Source organism: Stegodyphus dumicola, chromosome 2, assembly GCF_044657685.1.
Source record: "Stegodyphus dumicola isolate Sdum_Otavi_A_Nest chromosome 2, ASM4465768v1".
NCBI lineage: Eukaryota > Metazoa > Arthropoda > Arachnida > Araneae > Eresidae > Stegodyphus > Stegodyphus dumicola.
This window is the reverse complement of record NC_140769.1, coordinates 131,146,850-131,167,237: the sequence shown is the minus strand read 5'-3', so window position 1 is coordinate 131,167,237 and position 20,388 is coordinate 131,146,850. Positions and strand designations below refer to the sequence as shown.

The 20,388-nt window shown below is 33.2% G+C and overlaps 1 protein-coding gene across 1 annotated transcript in view; it reads right to left on the bottom strand.

Annotated features, from left to right (window-relative positions):
- Window positions 1-20,388, bottom strand: part of LOC118184952 (uncharacterized) — a 721,540-nt gene that overhangs the window by 436,649 nt on the left and 264,503 nt on the right. The window contains exon 3 of the mRNA XM_085811107.1: window positions 7,841-7,928. The gene's annotated coding sequence lies outside the window, so the exon portion shown is untranslated. The remainder of the gene's footprint in view (window positions 1-7,840; window positions 7,929-20,388) is intronic.

Below are 20,388 nucleotides of genomic sequence, written 5' to 3'. Positions count from 1 at the left end.
CCTCCCCTTAAGCAGATAGCCCTAGTGTGCTTTGCCATAATTAAATACACCAACACCATATTTCATTCTAAATAAAATTTACTCATTTTTTATGATTTATTTTTTAAATAATTTTTATAAATTTTTCAAAAGATATTTTGAATTATAATTTATAAAATTTTTATCATCATCTTAAAGTAGACGTATTTCTAAGCATTCCTGCAAAAAATTACAGTTTTTTTATTCAAAATTTCACAAGATATACGTGAATTTATATATTGGCGCGTTTTGAAATTTGGCATATTTGTTGAAAGCAATAAAACATCACATGTGGTTTAGACATTTTGCTAAAATTATTTGAAAGTAAGAACGATGTGACTTCTCCCCATGCACGATATAAAAAGGTGAACGAGGTGAAAAAATTGCGCCAAGATAATTTTTTGAATTTATCCGTAAATTTCGCACCAAATTTTACAAAATTGAATATCTAGCAAATATGGAAAACAATTGGTATGATATTTCAGAAAAAGTCCGATTGTGTGTCAAAATACCTATGTTAGAACAATGCTATATATAAATCTAATATATATCCCAAGTCAATATTTTGTCAATCGGCCTAGTAGAACGGGAGATATATAACTGTCTCTCCCCTCCCCCCAGTGTGCATTTGCACTATTTTTTTCCCAAATGCCTATAATAAATATATAAACTGGCTCGCACTTGCCTATGACGGGCAGTGCTTTGCCACAATCAAACTATTATTTACGATAGTGCAGAGCGTTTACTTTTGATTGTTACTAATTGGTGATTTAGAATATTTGATACCTTTTATAGTTATTTCTGCATTTACCGAATCAAATACTGCAAATATTACATATTTATTCTAGTTTGGCTTTTGGCTTTGAGTTTACAAAATTTTTATAATAGTTCCACACACAATGATAATCTAATCGCTACCTAGATTAGGTTATTGAAGTAACGAGAAAGCGCATGAGGCCTGAGAAGGAATGCCTTCGTGAAGGACATTCTAGGCGAAACTCGTTTGTATTCATGTTACATATGCGGAAAACCATCAGAACCATCTCCAGAGTATTCGGAGCCTCTGCGAAATTACTGTGACATCTCACTTGTTTATGTATCGTACATATGCTTAACTCTCGACTAGGATCAAAGTACGCATATATTTTTACCATAGCATTAATAAGCACGGTCTTGCCTAAATATGGCATTTGGCGAAAAGAAAATGACGCCAAAGGTCACTAGCACGTCGGAGCTTTCTGATTAGTTGAATTTATTCAGTTAACGGTGGTATATAGCCACTCGTGGTGTTTTCGGTTAGCTTTCCAAACTTTTAAGTTTACCGTTAGGAATTGGCGTCCTGTGCTGAGGCACAAGTTGCAAACCCTTCAGCCGGCCTTGAAAACCAGGCAAACTTAACCATATAGGTTGTCCGTTCGTCTACGATCGAATTTTCAGTATTAAACGATCTTTAGCCACTCGTGGATTTCAGTTAAAGAGGTTAATGTGAATTCAAATGGAAAACAATTCCACTAATTTATAGTTTGCTTTCGTTTAAGTGATTATGCAAAAGCACTAGACGACTATCGGCCTAAAAGGAGGGATGCCTTTGTGGAGCACTTTCTAAGGAAAACCGGCTCGTATACACGTTATACCCAGAGAAAAACGCGAAATTGTTCTTGCAGCCAGCCAGTTCGCCTTGATTAGAAAGGCGGACCGAACTACCAGCGTTTAGCGACTTTATCACTCGGCCGCTGTTGGGCACACTACTTTTTGCTATCCAATATTTGAAGTTGTGGTTATCGACAAAAATGAGTTCTTTTGGTGGTTTTAATCGTAAGTCAATAGTGTAAAAATGATCTGAATATAAATAATAAGGTACTTACGTATTATCGCAACCAGGTTGGCGCTATTTGTAAGTTTGAGTAAAAAAGTATGAATAGAAAGAAAATGTACATTTATTAATTACAGATAATTTTTAATACAGTTTTTTATATTATTTTGTTTTAAAATATAAAATAGCAATTAAACCCTTCCGGTTTCGAATTTGAATAAGTTGCAGAATTATTTTTTCGGCGGAAATCTTTTGGCTATTGCTTTTAGCACTGATTGAAAACCGTATTCGCCATAAACATGTACACGTCGACTTATTTTTACTTAAAAAACCATCCCAGAATTGCACAAAAATGGCATTGCGCACACTCTTAACTTTATCCATGTACACTGCTATTTTCTCATAAATTACAAAAATTGGCACGAAAATGCAGGAAAATTTTGTGAATCTCCACATGCTCTTTTTACAAAACTACGTATAACTCGTAGGGTTGACGTAAGTATGGTCGCCAAAATTTGGCAATTTATGCGAATTTTGACCTGGTTGCGTTAATACGTAAGTACCAATAATAATAAAAAAATATCTGAAAGCTTTCAGATTTTAAATTACGTCCAAAGGGACCTTTTTTTTAACATTTTGTGAGTTACTTTTATTTATTAAATATCACGGTCTTCGCACTTAAACCATAAAATTCCGCTCAACAGCAATATCGCAAAATAGTTTTAAATTGAGCATATTCTTTAGAATTTCCGGTATAGAGTCTCACGCGCTGGAGATAAAAATGTTTTTTCTGTACAACGTTGCCACTGCTCGCTTTGAAAGCCTTGAGTTTCTTAATCAGAAATTCGTTAAAGGTTTACAAAGTATGAAATCGATCATAAAACAAATTTCAAATTTGGTCTTCATGCCCATACTCGTAGGAGGATTACATCATTCAAAATTCGATGGCTCTATGTGCCGTTGTTTCATCACTATGCGAGAAATATACATACATTGATGCAGATTTTTCATTATTTAATTTCTTCCAATATAATGCAGGACTCCAACATTTGGTGAAACGGTTTGAAAAGTGAAACGGACATTTATAGTGAACCAATGCAAAATTGCAAAATGAAAGCAATAGTCTTTCAGGGACAAAGCCCCTTTGGACTAATAAAAAGTCTTTATAAAATAAGAATTTATTCAAAGCTCATAAAATGATTAATGAACTAAAATGAGAAAATTATTTATCATATAATTAAAAGGGAATGAGAGATTAAATAATTCTCTTTAGAAACATTATCTACAGTTCTAAGTCACATGGAGAAATAACAGCGTGGGGTGCCCTGAATAAATTTACAAAGAGACAGTGCTTTTGAGTATTACATTTGACATGCAGTTTCGATTTTAGACGGTAACTTTTACTTTTGATGGTGCAGTGCATTTAGTATATTTCGTTATTTAATTTCATTTCGTTTTGTTATATCACTATTAATAAAATCGGTTACGCTGTTATTATTCGTGGTATAAAATGTAGATGAATTTGTAAAAAGAATTATTTAATCTCTCGTTGCCACTAAACAATATGATGAATTTATTTTCTCCTTTTAGTTCATTAATTATTTTACGAATTTTAAATAACAGTTTATTTTTAAAAAGCTTTTTCATTTAGTACCTTCACCAAGTTAGTCCTATGACCCGTTATAAATCAAAATTTCAATTAAAAATAAATTTTCAACAGTAAAGCATCGTTCATTTATTTCCAACATTTTATTACGTCAAATGATCAAAACATTCAAGTGATTGTGGAAAAAAGTTAGAAACTACGTTGAAAAATCTCACAGAAATTTCATTTAAAAGATCTTATCCGCCCTATCCGATGGTGCAAATAGTAAATTTCTGCGAGTTTTAATTTGTCCATTAAACAAATATATGCGAAAAATCGTTTCAAGATTAACAAAGTATATGCGAAAAATCGTTTCAAGATTAAATAAAAAAAATTCTAAATCAATTAAAAAAATGTTTCATTGCATTACACTGTCTTCTACAAGCAGTGTTTAGGTAAACTTTGAGCTCCAAAGCATATAAAAATTAAGCTTAAAATCGACGTCAAAGTTATGACTATAGTGACAAACACCATGACAAAATAAATTTTTATAAAATCATAACTAATACAAAAAAAAATTCTAGATAGTTAACAATTCATATTATTTTTAGCCAAAAGGGATATTAATTTCGTTTGGGAATTTTGAGTCGAAATCTTTAAAAATCTGAATCACTTTTCAAATTGTTGCCACCAAATACTATCACCCTGTATTATATTTAAAGAAATTAAACCATGAAAAATCTGCATAAATGTATGTATGTTTCTCTTGTTGTGACAAAGTACTGTATTACAACGGGACCTAGAGCCATCAAATTTTGAATGATGTAGTCCTCCAATCGAATATGGGCATCTGGAAGCCCAAATTTTGAATCTGGAATTTGTTTTATTATTATCTTCTTCATATTTTGTAAAACACTTATGAGTTTTTGATTAAGAAACTCAACGATTTCAAAGCGAGCAATGGCAGCTTTGTACGGGGAAAAAATAACATTTTTTATCTCCAGTGCGCGAGACTGGGTATCGGAAAATCTAAAGATACGCTCTTTTTAAATTATTTCGTGATATAGCTGTTGAATTGAATTTTAAGTGCGAAGAACATGATATTTAATAAATAAAGGTAACACACAAAACGTTAAAAAAACGCTCCTTTGGTCGTAATATAAAATCTCAAAATTTTCAGATTTTTTTGTCATTTTTGTTTTTAATTGGGAAAAAGTTTGTTTTATAACCTTTAAAAATTTCAAATTTTTATAGCAGTCATTCATACTTTTGGATATTCGAATTTAAAAGTCCCATAAATATTTAGATAATTCATAGTTGCAACGCAAGCAATAAACTATACATTTTCAATTCTCGAGCATACTGCAAGCAAGAATTAATTTATTAACTCAGTTTCATTTAAGTCAGTGTTTAAGAGACTTATAGATCAGTTGCGAATGACGTTTACTGAGAAAGATGTGTTTCGGATTGAATTCCTGTTGTTTATTTATTGGATAATGAATTCTCTAATTGGTAAATTTGCTAAAGCTAAAAGGAGAAACGTTCTTTTTAGCTTATGTGATTTTATACTTTAAACTGAAATCAAACAACACAGTATGTTCTACAAATGTTATTCACAATAATTGTCAATATACTTAAATCATTATATTATTGTCAATCTGTATCTATTATTATATGATAACACAGTTTTAAAAACAAAGTGTACAATTGTTCATATTGCTGCCTGCATATGAGTTCGTAATGGCTTGAATGCAGACAAAACCGAGAACAGCTTGATAAAATCTATTTTCCCAAAAGAAACACTTTACAGTTCTGGAACTTTCCACAAAAGTACTCGTACAGCTCTTCTCAGCAGAATAGAGCACGATCAGTAGTTACCACTTCAAACTACTGGTAGCGGTAAACCCATTGCAATGAAAATGCGCAGCTAAGGAGCGAAGCTCGCACGGAGATATCTCTATACTCCAAGAAGTCAGCTCAGAACTAAAAATTGAGAACTGATGCTCTCTCCGGTCATATATAACTTCCCCCCAACCACCTAGCAATTTCCTCTACCTTCCATTTCTCGAAATTACTGCAAGGCATATACGTTTAAAGTCACGTTTAAGGGACCGAATAAAGGTTACAGTTGTATATAGGGATCAGTTACAGGTATTCAATTACAATAACGTTACAATTCAATTACAATAACGTATTCAAGTACAATAACGTACCAAAATGTCGCCAAATGGTTGCAAAGTTTGGCAGCAAAATTATTTGATAAAACCATCGCCAACTTGGCGATGTCTTGTCATATTAACGAGATAGCGGTTTATTTCGGTGTTAAGTAGACTTGTTCCTATACTCTCATTTTTCCAACAAAGGACCAGGGATTCCCAACCTTTTTGTCCCTACCCCCCTGCGTTCAGACGTGTATGTAAAGGGCATAGAGGCATAGTCATAAGAACATAATTCTTGGATCATTTCTATACTTCTGGCTTCAGCTACTAAGAGATCTTACCAGTAAATAATCTATAACCCATAGGCCATTAAGGTTGTAAAATTAAAAGGTGTGTTGAAAAACACACCGCGCCCAAGGGCGAGATCAATAAATGAGATACGGGAGTTCCGTTCAAATATGCGATAATGGCGTGTAAGCCGTGGCCAATGAGAGAAGCTAAATTTGCGCATGCATGGATGCGTCTACAACTTTCCCGCGCTGTTCTCCTGTTCGATTGATTTCCTGCTTTCGCTCTGCTTGTTTTGTGACAGCGAAATCTTCTGTAGAACGCCGCTTCGTTTCAGCTTCGCTCTGATTGGTCGACTCTTATACCAAACTCGGCGGGAAGTTGAAACTTTGAACCCTATGCCATGAGCCTAACCCAGATTTTGTGACGTAGCACAGACTGGTTGCCTTGGCAACAGAGCTAAGTTTTACGCACCCGTCTGAACGCAGCTTAAGACGACGGTATAAAGGGCATAAGTGGTTTAAGCCGAGCTGCCGTTGCCAGGAAACCAGTCTGTGCTACGTCACAAAATCTGGTTTAGGGCTCTGGGCATAAAGCTCGAAGTTTTCAACTTTATGCCGACTTGGGATAAGCGTCGACAAATCAGAGCGAACGCTCGAAACCTTAGAACTGTTGTCACATCCACGCATGCGTAAATTTAGCTTCTCTAGTTGGGTGCGGCGTAAAACCTATGTCGCAGTTGTGAACAGAACTTAAGTGTACATTCTAGAACATCTGTTGGACGGCGGGCACCGTTTACTTTTTGCACAGTATGGTGGCATTGAAGATATTTAGGCAGTGAACCTCAATGGACTTCTTAAGTGTTAAATATACAACTAAAGGTAGTGTTGTAAAGATAAAATGCGTATCAGTGTTCAGCAATTAGTATTTAACCGTGTTAGTTTACCCTTTACCATGCTTCGCATTTTTATATTAATTCTATGAAACTATTGAACTATTATTTTCTAAAATTTAACGTTAAATTTTAGTAGAATTCTTAGTAGTTTTCTTTGTGTTACTTTATGCTGTATGTTATGTGTGTTACTTATGTAGTTTTCTTTGTGTTACTTACGTTCCTATTAATATTTTGAAAATACCTTAAGAGCTATTCAGCTTATTGTAGCGTGAAAAGGTGACTCCTCCAGAAGTAAATTTATTTTCTCTCTAGGTAGTGTTACCTCCATAAAAATGAGTTATACATGCTGTTTGTCACTTTTTTTAAAAATATCTTACAACTAAATATTCCTGTAGTCATGGTCTTCAGAAAATATAGCATGATGGTAATTCCTAAATGTATCCAACAAACGGTAAAACTCAAAGAAGTTGCGCAGCGGGAATTGGCGCGAAAGATCGTCGAGCAGTACATCAATTTAAAGTACTTTCTCCAGAATGCCAAAAGACAAGCTAAAGAAAGAGGTTCTTGTTCAAACTTCGCATCGTCATGCCAAGTTGAGCAATAAATATAATTTGGAATCTCACGCCCTAAGTCTTCATAATTTTAGTCAGAAAAGAGAAACTATACAAGGAAAAGAAACATACGTCTCGTGCCGGTGTTAAGTCATTCCATCTATCAGTGAACCATTTTTTTTTCCTTGTTCGTTGCTTAATGAGCGTGGATTCGTGAAGCTGAAGATGGAAGGCATACGGGGGAGGAAAACTAGCTTTGAAAATCATAGCCTTAAATCTTGTCGACACCATTCTTGCCTGCCTTGTTTTGAGAATAGAAATAAATAATCTGAAAAATCCTTCAAACATTTATCACGGTAATGTTTGAAGATCCGTCAGAAGAAAATCGAGACATAAGCTTTTCGCCAAACTGCAGCAGTTTGAAATTGTGTCCCTAACTAAAAATTAATGGCTACAATCTGTAATCTAGACGGTGCTTATATTTTAAAAATAGGTATAGTGACATTATTTTTAATGAGATGAAATGCTTACCAACTTTACGACTGTCTTTTAATACAGCTTCTTCTAATCAACTGATGCAGCAGTTCCGTGTATCCTCGGATAATAAAGGACACTAAACCTATATAAAAAGGATTTTCTTATCAGCAACATAATTATGGTTAAGTTTAAATGATACAAAAGTAAGACTTTATCAATCTCTACATATAATAAAAGAAAGAGTCTGTGTGTCTTTCGTTCGTGCTGCGCGTAAGCTAATAGACCCAGGGTTAGGAAATTTGGTACATAGGTGCATCTAGACAAGAATCAGTGCACTTCGAAGCGACTTTTTCAAAATCCGAATCAGATTTTTTTTAAATTTTATCTCTTTTCATGAAATCGCATCATTTTGAATAGTTTCATTCTTTTAGAAATGTGGTTTTGGCAACAGTTTTTCATTCAATGCTTTGTATGCTAGACTACTGACGGTTGAAAATACGAGATAAGATATTATTAATTATACTTTCCTCTGCAGAGTTTTTTGTGCTTTTTTCATGTTATTGATTGCTTATTTTCACTGCTTTTAAGATATTGAAAAGTTTTGCATGTTTTTTTTTAGGAAACAAAGTTCCTTACTTCCTTTATACCATTTGAATTATTAAGATTTTTTACCAGCAAGTTGGTTAATTTATGTATTAGGATGATTAATATTTGTATTAAGGGATATTGCTTATTTCATTGTAATTTTTTTATATTATGATTTAATTATATAAAAAATGTTGCATGATTTTTTTAGGAAACAAATTTCTTAATTTCTTTTACACCATTTGAATTCTGAAGATTTTGCAACGAGAAGCTGGTTAATTTATGTATTAGGATAATTAATATTTGTATTAAGGGATATTGCTTATTTCATAGTAATTTTTTTATATTATGTTTTAATTATATAAAAAGTTTTGCATGATTTTTTTGGGAAACAAATTTCTTAACTTCTTTTACACCATTTGAATTCTTAAGATTTTGCAACGAGAAGCTGGTTAATTTATTTATTAGGATAATTAATATTTGTATTAAGGGATATTGCTTATTTCATTGTAATTTTTTTATATTATGTTTTAATTATATAAAAAGGTTTGCATGATTTTTTAGGAAACAAATTTCTTAATTTAAAGCATTAATAAAGCCTTTATAATTATTATTAATAATAATTTAAAGCATTAATAAAACTTTTGTGTACATTACATTATGTAACTGTGTTATTAAACACAGTAATGTGAAATTAAGTATAGCTCTCAAGAGAGAATATTCTTCTGTCTCATATCTCTGATAACATGGAGGCATTTTTATTGAACACATCAAAAATAAGTTAAAAATAAACAAACACAGTACTGTACAGCGTAATGAACTGTTTCAGAGGGTGACAGAAGTAAGATAATACCTCTTCGTAGCACTAATAGTTTTCAAGCAGTAATGCAGCATTAGTCTTACGTTTTAGGTAACACAAGTTTCCGAAAATAATTTAAAAGGAAGATGTGTGGACATAGAAAAAGGAAAATGAAATAGCTCTTGACCAATGACAACGAAGATTCTATTACAGCATATGACCATTAAATTCGGGTCTGAGAATAAATACTAGCAACATTCGGCTATAATAATTTCAATTTTCCATGTTTAGTTGCAACAATCCCCCAAACGATCGTGTAGATCCGGGATTCCCAAAGTGGGCGATAATCGACCCACGGTTTCCTAGGTGTCGACATAAACGAAAACTGATTTTGTGGGTCGACGTCGACGAGGTCTAAAAATCGACCCCTATTAAATTAACACAAGTTCTTATTTAAAACTTTCAAGATAAGTAGGTACTGTATTGTTTATGTTGTGTTACGTGTACTAAGAATAATTAATATTTTTGTAGGAAACAGCATTGTTGTAGTAATGTAAAGTCTCAAGTTCGTACAAGATGAAGAACTCGGCAAGTCTGTGTGGACAAGTTTGTGCAAGATAATGAGTTCGTTCGTTACAAAGTTATTACATACAAAGTTACATACAAAGTTATTGCATAGCTAATTAAGTGACTGATAACTGAGAGTTTTATGATGGGGGACACGAAAAAAAAATGCAGACAATACAGTTTGGACTACTTGAAGTTCGGATTTATTGCATCTCCATCAAATCAACACTTGCCAATGTGTCTCGTATGTGAAAAAGTATTCAGTAACGATGCCATGAAGCCTTCAAAAATGGATGACCACTTATCAAGAGTACATGCTGACAAAAAAAAGTAAGCCCTTGTCATTTTTTCAAGCACTTAAAGAAAAACTAGACAAAAGGCCATCCATAAGATCTATGTTTGCGTCATCATCTATTAAAGACGATGATGGTTTACAAGCGTCCTATAATATATATTTACTAATAGCGAAGTCGGCGAAACCCCACACAATTGGAGAGCAGCTTATCTTACCAGCCATTGCGGAGGTCCTTAACAACGTATTGCACAAACCCGCACATGATATTTTAAAGAGAATACCTTTGAGCAATAATACCGTTGATGAAAACAAAATCAATAATATCGGCCTTCGTGGGTAAACTAATACTTTATAAACAAAATTTAGACAGAAAAGAATATTCGCAGTTTCCGCATTTGTGAAAATTACCAGAAATTCTTCAATATGATGACATTTTATTATATATCACTCACTTGGACGCATTACACAAGGATTTTACGGAGAGGTTTGAGTATCTTTTAAATTTACAAATTTCGCAATGGATAATAAATCCATACAATACCACAGCCATAGAAGAAGCCAATGTGATAATGCAAGAAGAGTTGATTACCATCAGCACAGACGAAGAGTTTAAGCAGAAGTTCAACCAAGGCTATTAGAAGTTCTGGTTGCAACGCAACATTGAAACACGGTATCCTACATTGTGGAACATTGCTGAAAAATACCTTATCGCTTTTCCATCATCATACCTAGTTAAAGAAAGCTTCAATGTGGTAACAAACATTTTGACGAAACAAAGAAACCTTTTGAAAACCAACCAAAGTGGAGATTTAAGGCTGCAACTCACCAATATTGAACCGGATGTAGCCTAGATTGGTAGATAGTCACCAGGTTCATCCATCACACTGAATGTTTTATTTTCTCTTTGCGAATTAATACTTTTTAAAATATAATTTCCTACCTACTTAAGATTCTTTAAGTGCTTAATTTGTAATAATCATTATAAATTAAACTTGATATTTACCGAATTGTATGTCTTTTTATTTTGTTAAATTTTGATGAGAAAATGAAGTCAACTTTACTCACTTAACCAACTGCAAAGTTTTCCAATTGGTACCTTAGTACCTAGGTATTTCGTATCAATAGGAAAAAACTAAAGATAGGCCCCCTTATTCATAATAGTCTGCTAACTTAAAGCATTGCTAATTCTCACTCTGTCTTCTTCTATTGACCTAAGTCAGAATGAAAAATAACACTCTGTAGCAGCCGTTTTAAGTTAGCGGACCATTATGAATAAGGGGGTTGATCTTAAAAGTAGGTAATTTGGCCATGGGGGTCTGAGGTAACAGTTCATTTTGGAAAAGGGGTCACTTGTCCAAAATAGTTTGGGGATCCCTGGTGTAGATGCTTAAGAAACGTGCAGATGTATTTGATTTAGTGGAATATAGTATAACCAGTGGTCAGTGATAACTTTTTGCTGGTCCGCAGAAAAACTTCGAGATTATTTATGCTTTTATAAAGATTCAGTTTAAAAAATGACGAGTAACAAAACTTCATGGATATGCTGCTGTTATCAATAATAGCGCGAACTGGAATTCTCTTTCCTTTTGAATTACAAACATACGCTATTGTAGTCGTTAATAACACAATTTTTCTCCGTGTCAGTAGACAACTTCATGGATTTTTATGAGAACCATCTGCATTCTTATTTATAATTCCAACCCTGGAAGTTTCCGTTTTTGTTTTGTCTAACTGTTGATCGATGGCGCTATTGCGGAGTGAGCGATAATTATTATGTTTACAATAATTAAAAATTTTTGGCGGCAAAACACTATCAGTTTATTGATATTGCTTTGCATTTGCCGATTTGTTCTTGCTTTTCGTGAAGTTCCTTTTCAGTGATATGGAAATGTGAAGCTTTCTGTACAAGAAGGGAAGATTTTTGTACTCTTCATGTAATTTTCCAATGTGAATGAAATATGTGTAATTTGCTAATTATTGTTGTATAAATGTAATAATGATTTATACAATAATAATCAGCAAACAATTATGCTATACAATAATTAGCACACAATTAATTTATACAATAATGATTAGCAAAATTAGCGGACCACTAATATGAATTAAAAATGTTTTTTTTTTTTTTTTTTAAATTCATATTAGTGGTCCGCCAAATGTAAAATTATATGTGTAGTGGTCTGTGAAGTTCTAAGGGTTGACAACCACTGGTATAAGATATTTTCTCCCTTCTTTCAGCATGCCTTCATGGTGTAACGGTAGCACAATCGGCGCGTATTCGAGAATTTCAGGTTCGAGTTCATGCAAACGGCACTTCACATATATAAAGGGGGAGTATATAAGGTGGTTTTTCCCTCTTCCCAGCATACCTTCGTGTTACTGGAAACATACTCTAGGCCATTCGAGAGGTCCAAAGTTCGAGTCCCGGGGAGGGCACTGGACATTTTTCACGTTCCTGCATTGATACAACCTAATAACTCTGCAGTGCTACGTAATTAACTTACAGTTACACCGTATTCTGTTCTTTGCACTGCATAATTCTTCCGCTGCATTTATATGTGTTGCGCTTCGCTTGCTTTTCAAAACGCTGAATTTACGAAGCTTTTTTTTCGGGGGGGGGGGTAAATTTGCTATTCAGAACTGCAAATACAAGAGCACGGCTGTATTATAAATCGTTACATCACAGCTATGCTATTATTATAAATTCTTTTCAATTTTCCATCATGAAACTTTGTACCTCAAAACGACGTCTAGCCATTCTGAAGCCTTTTTTTTTTTTTTTTTTTTTTTTTTTTGACATGTAAATAAAGTATACGCATGCTTCTTTTTAACCCAAATAGGGGCTATAATTCTCGAAACAGGAACTAGTTTTGGTTCGCTATAAGTGTAAACCGCGTATTACTTCTCAAATTGTTGCTCCTAATTATGGTTTGCTGTCTTATCGCCCTAAATTATTTTCAAAGAAATTAAATAATCAACCATCTGTACGCATGTATGTATGCTCCTTACATTGCGAGAAAACAACAGTATCTAGAGCTATCAAATTTTGAATAACGTAGTCATCCACCCGAACATATGCGTCTGGAACCTCAAATTTTGAATTTGTTTTGATATTTATTTCATATTTTGTAAAATTTTAATGAATTTTTGATTAACAACCTCAACGATTTTAAAGCGAGCAGTGGCAACACTGTTCGAAATAAACATTTTAATTGGTTAATTTTTCACAATGAGAGAAACATATACATTCATGCATGTTCTTCATTATTTTATTTCTTTAAATATGATACAGGGAGATAATATTTGTTGGTAACAGTTTTAAAAGTGATTCAATGTTTTTAGTAATTCGACTCAAAATGCCGTTTCGAGACTAACGCTTCTTTGGGCTAAAAAGAGAAGAAAAAATAAGGAAACTGTTTTTTGATTCTAAGAGAAAACCCACTGAATTTTAGTTTTTTAGTTAGACAATTAATTGATTTTTCCGATATTCCATCTCTTTCTTAATAAAATATTCCGTTGAATAATTTGCTCTCAAGTAATTATTTTTTCTTTTAATATTTTCTTTCGGAATTTAAACTTTCTTCTATGTGTTTACAGTCTAAAATAATTTTAGAAAGGTGACCTGTTTTAAATTCTTCTGGCGATTTAATTTCACCATCCATGTTCCAAGTACGAAATGCAGCTAGAATAGAAATTCTTTCACAAACCAGTCTTTCTGTGAACTTCAGGAGTTTCCTAAAGCGTATATCTGAAACCATATTTATTTTGTTATTGAATATATTTCTGATCTCATGAAAACATTTTCGGGACCGTGTGGAGCACCAGCATACACACACACACACACACAAAAAAAAAAAAAAAAAATATCCGGGATGGTCAGTCACTATATCATAAAATCTGGGAATATTTACAGAATGCAGAACATTTTCTGGAATCTTTCCCAAAGCAGAATACTGCATTAAAATGCCGTACGTTTGGTCAACTTAAAGAACCTTGCAATCGCAACAAAATTTTTGAGGACTAACCTAATTATTTCGAATTAAAAAGTGCAATAAAGACTTTATTAAATTATTTTTAGATCTTTTAAACATTGTAGTATTCTTTATTTCTAAATCCTCACCGGTTTTTATCCGTGATTAAAATTATTGTAATAATATTATTATTGTAAGGCTTGGAATAAAAATAGGCTGTTGCCACTCGGAAAAATGAAGGCGAAAATTAGCGTTTTCAGATTTTTTAATTCTTATCTCGGCTAATTAAAGTCGTACAAAGATGAAAATGGTCGAAATGGATTCCCACGAATTTTTGAAATCCGGGAGTACCTTTATCGAAATTCAACTCCCCAACGTTCCGGAAAATATGATGCCACGAACAAACAAACAGGCGCGCATAATTTTAATTGTATATATAATTTATTATGTTACCTAAAATTAATAGTAATGGATTATATTTGGTTTTAACACTTTATTATTATTCACATATTCCCCTATTTGCAACGAGATTTAGAAATTATTTATATTATTAGAAGCGATATCCAAATTTACAATAGCTTCTTTGATTGTTCTTTAATTATAGCGATGCTTTAGTCCTTTAAATTCTGTCATTTATTCTTATACTTGCAGTTAAAACAGTGAGTCTGTTTTCCCGCATTTAGAAATGATATGCAAATTTGAAATGTTTGCAAATAAGTTTTTGCATGGCGGTAATAGAAGTTTTTTTTTTTTTCCTTTCATTTAACAGCGCTTATTATGCATGGACTTTTTAAAAAGTAAGATCCGCATTGATGCAGAAAATGGAATAAGAAAACTAATATGAATTTGCGATTCTTTTTAAAGATAATTATTTCCAATTAAAATGAAACTGTATAAAATGTCAAGAACGTATTTCCTTTCGTTCTTTAGGCAATTTAAATTACTTTTTTATTATCATTTATTTACAACAAGCTGCATTCGAATAAGCTTTTAAATTTTGATTCTTGTTTATTTAAAGAAAATTACATTTGAATAAGGTTTTCAACATGGGAGTAACAAAATAATGAACCATCCTGAAATCTATTTAATGATCAGCCGATATTTATAAACAACCACAAAGATGTTCACCGGCAAATCGAGATCTACATTTCGAGTTTATGACACTCAACGTTTAGAAGAATAATTTGAGTAAGTGAATGTAAGAAACAAACTTCATACTTTGCAATGGGAAGATATTGAACATTGGAATTAAGAAATGCAATGGTCTTAAAGCGAAAGAATTGTTATTTTTTTCCTCTTTAAAAAATAAACTGTACAAATGTGATTTATGCTCACGTGAATGAAAGGAATATACGTATCTTTATCACTTATATTGAATATGACGTTTAAAAATTGCAAATTTTCTTAACTCAGAAAATAAACTCATTTAGAATTAATACATAATTAAATCTCTTATTTTCCAACACATACGTTGGACAAAACTGTATAAGGTATTTTATTTATTTTACGTTTGGCAAAAGTGTATTAAGGTTCTCCTTTCTGCACGCCTTCGAGGTGTAACAGTTAGCACACTCGGCGCGTAATCGAGAGGTCCAGGTTCGAGTCCCGGCGAAGGTATTGCTCATTTTTCGTGTTTCTTACTTCAAAGAAACCTAATGATCTACAGTGGCGCCCGAACTAAAAGGCAGCTGACGATAAGTTTTTCACCACCAGAATCTGGTGGCTGGGTCTCCTCATGCTCAGTCACTGTTTAAGAGGGGGGAGTATATAAGGTATTTTCTCTCTCCATTTCGCGTGCCTTCGCGGTGTAATTGGAAGCACGCTCGACGCGTATTCGGGGGGTTCGATTCTCGGCGACATTCCTGCTGCGATAGAACCTAATGCCATTACAATGCATTTGCAAATACAGAGTTTCAAAGATTTCAAGATTTTAATTACTTGGAATCTGAATTTACATTATTTTCACTTCCGTTACAAACAGACAGGAATAACACACTAAAATTTCTATAAATGCAGCTAGTTAATTCCTAATGATATATAAATCGTATTAAAAGATTTGAAATTGCAGATTTTGTAAGCTTTAATTCGTGCTTGTCAAAAAATAAATAAGCTCAATAATGAAATTTTGCATTGAAAATTATCGTTTTGTTTAAAAATTAATTTATATGTGAACAGCTATTTTTTTTTTTTTTTTTTTCAAAGTTGAAAAAATCTGATGTGTACACCACATGACTTCCTTGTACGGCCTATTAAATTATACGCAATTTTGCTGCATTTCACTAAAATTATTTCCTCGAATTTCATTAAAGATATAATATATTTCCCATTCAATTAATTCAGTTCTCACTTCACGGCAAGGCAAAAATACATAAAACCTCAAAATATCTTCATTAAAAACTGAAAAATATACGAAAACATAACACCAAATACAGTTAAAACAATTTTAAAAAACTATTTTTATAACTAAAATTAGAGTTTATAAACAAGCTATTAGACCAGCAAGAAGGCAGATTTTTCGGTGCACGAAACTGAAAGTTTACTAGGCAAAAACACACTAAAGGTGCAAAAACTGACTTAATTCACTATTCTGCAAAGTTTCAAATGTAAACAAATATGGCTGTTAATTTAAGCTTAGACGCACTTGAATAACTTATAAATTATTGATAATTCTACAAATTGAAGGCATAAAAACCTTAACGGGAACATAACAACAGCATAATTCAATTCTTAAAGAAAAAATGCACAATTTACCAATAAAAAAACTGAGCTCCTCGAGCCGAGCAGCAGAGTGGGTATATAGATATTTATATATTTTGCTGCGGCCGATTGCAATAGAAAAGAGAGTTGCACAACTACACGTTATAGCAGTCCTATAAAAAAAGGGTACTAGTTTTTGAATTATGCGAGATGCAAACATAAGTACGTACAGACGTCATGAAAAAAATCTATTTTAAATACATTTTGCATTCCATTTTGGGAAAAGTCCTTTATTCTCTCCTTACGTACAGATGTCAGACAAAACCCTCGTTGAAATGGAATCGAGAGCGATCAAAATGGATATTTTCTTTGAAATGCAATACCCGAAATCTTTCGCGATTACAATACTTCCTTTACTTCGTACAAGGAAACAATTAGTAAAAAGAAGCTCCATAGACCGTAAACATCTACAAAAATAATTTCTAGTAAGTTCTATCCAAGGGTGCCAATTTTACCAGAATCGAAACGCCATCAAATAAGCTGCAGTAAGAAATAAAGAAGTTTATAATTATTTATATACAGATATTTGTACTTTAATTTATGCGTCGAAGAAAAGTTTAATAAATAAGAAAAATCTAAAAGTTGTTATCTCAAATTTTGTTCCGCTCGGTAACTGTTCTCTGAAAACTTAAAAAGTTTCCATAATTCGTTAATTTTTAGTTTAAATTCAAATTGCTAAATGCTTAATTAAACATTTTAAAGTTGTTTGAAAGAAATGTTAGTGTAAGAATTTAGTATTTAGCTGTCAATATATTTTCAATTACAAAGTGTAACCAACAAAAATATCTTACCGATACCATATTTTAGATTTCCGATAGAAAATAAATATTAATTTGAATTTTTCCTTTGCGATATTATTATTGTTTATGTATGTTTCGATAAATATTTAGTAAGTGAAATTTAAAATTTATTCACCCAAAGAGGCAATTTTCTTGGAAGGGCTATTAATTTCGTTTGGCATTTTGCATTGAAAACTTTAAATGTCCGTTCACTTTTCAAACCGTTCCCACCAAATATTAGAGTCCTGCATTATATTTAAAGAAATTAAATAATGAAGAACCTGCTTAATTATAAGTATGTTCCTCGCACTGCGATAAAACGGCGGTATTTAGAGCCATCAAACTTTGAATAACGAAATCCTCCACCGAATATGGGCATTTGGAAGTCATTTGGAATTTTTTTTATTATCTATTTTATATTTTGTGAACCTTCAACGAATTTCTGATTAACAAACTTAATGATTTTAAAGCGAGCTATGACAACACTACACAGGAAAAAAAAAAAAAATCCAGCGCGCGAGACTGTGCATCGGAAATTGTAAAGATAGTCTCTTTTAAATATTTTGTGATATTGTTGTTGAACTGAATTTTAAGTGCGCAGAACAACAAATAAAGGTAACACAACGTTCATAAAACGCCCCCTTGGGCGTAATATAAAATCTGAAATCTTTCAGATTTTTTGAATTGTTACACCTTTATTTAAAATATTTTTTGTCAACATTTTCTTTTCCTTTGTTAAAAAAGATCTGACCCTTCAGCAGTTTTTAGATCATGCACGCGACCCGCGTGAATTTGAGTTTGAGATATATATTCTCTATAAATATAGCTATAAACTACTTTTGGCAGTTTTAGCTACTTCTCGATAAAATTATCCAAGATTAAAGCCTTTTATTTATTTCATTAGTGTAGTTCGTGTCAGACATACACTATACGCAGAAGAGAAACATATCAAGAGAAAAGGAAATGCACTCATATAGAAATCAATAAATACACATCAATAAAGGCAATTCTCTGAATCTGTAATTTGCATTAGCTTTCGAAAAGAATAATTTACAAGCATGAATATTACCTAGATAAATGATTGATTTTTCATTCAGCGAAAGATTGACTTATCAACTGCTGAAGTTGATTTTACAGGCTAGTATAGCAGATTTATAGATTTTTCGAGTCATTTTCTAAAACTGCATACTTTAGAGAACTGGAAAAGCAAAAATTGATTCTAAAAAGTCTCTTTTTATGTGCTATTCTGCATGAAGTAGCTTAAAATGGATTGTTCCCAGTTTTATATTGCGCCATTTAAATGCAGAGAAAGAGAAATCTCAAAAACTGTGAAACTACGTGGTTGTGATATTTAATTGAATTTTCAGTTTAAACAAATTACTTTCCTATCAACTAATTCCATCGTATTTCATTTCTTGTAGCGTTCAGTGTAACTGGAATTATTTATTTAATTTTCTGGTAAATAGTTAAAAATATCTTTTCCAAGAACTTTTTTAACTGTTCTGCATTACAAGTATAATATATTGGGTTGATCGGAAAGTAATTTCATTTTCCCCCACAGAGTACTTAATTGTATTTTTTCACAGCCAACTTCACACTTAAGCCGCATACTCATTATATATTGTTACGTTATTTTCTTCCTTTACTTCACGTTCCTAAGTACGGGTTCATACGGATTTGGAATGAATAACGATGGCACTTGATGAAGTATCGAAACACACTTTATTTATTAATCAGGACAGCTCCAAAACACTTTTACAGTCGTCGAAGATCTACTATACACTCGCTGGAACAACCAGCAACACACTCTCCAGGTTATCAGGCTATACCGGTGAAGACAGCTTCACTGCAAAACACCAGAGTACATCTCCCGACTTTGCTCGGTCGTTCTCGGAACTCCACGTACTCTCGAGACTCTCCACGCTACAACTCGCGATGCACTCGACGACACACAGAGCACAGCTCCCGACTCTTCGGTTCAGTCGCTCAACACCAGAGCTCAACACGCACTCTCGACGATGCACTAACCGCGATACACTAAGAGACTCTTCGATGCTGTCGACGACCCACTCGGCACTCGCTACCCGGCTGCCAACTCGATCGACTCACTCCGCACGGACTGACTAACTCGAGACTATCTTGCACTGATTCTCCGCATACCAGCAGGGTTTATATAGTTTGTGGCTTGTGTTCGAGAACATTCTGGGCTAAACCGGTAAGAATTCGTTCCAGAAGGTTCTCCATCTGTCCATGGCATATCGCCAATTTTGTCGCCAAATGGGCGATTTCTCGCCAAATGTGGCAACTTTGCCTTCCTTTGCCATTTTATGGCAACCTTAAAACTTTGCGGGGAAGCCATCGCACCACGCCTGGACATTTTGTAACAATATTTTGACAGCTGATTAAGCAAGGCTTGTTTGTATAAAAGTTCGATTGATTCTACGCAGTAGTTTGGTTGGTACCCTTTCAAATATGAAAAGTGAAAAGCAGCATTTTCGGCATATTTTATTTTTTACTAGCGAAAAGGTAAAAATGCTGTTCAGGCAGGAAAAAAATTATCCAATGTATATGGAGAAGATGTATTGCCAGAAAGCCAGTGCCAAAAAACTGGTGTGCAAAAATTCCGATCCGCAATTTTGATCTTTAAGATGCACAACGTTCTGGAAGGCCACTTGAAGTTGATGAAGACACAATAAAGGCATTAATTGATGCAAACCGGGGCATAACAACTCGTGAAATAGCTGAGAGATTAAATTTATCGAATACGACTGTTCATGATCATTTAAAACGCCTTGTTTCCTCATGTTCTCAAGGAAAGAAATTTGGGCCGTCGCAATGACGTTTGTGATTTA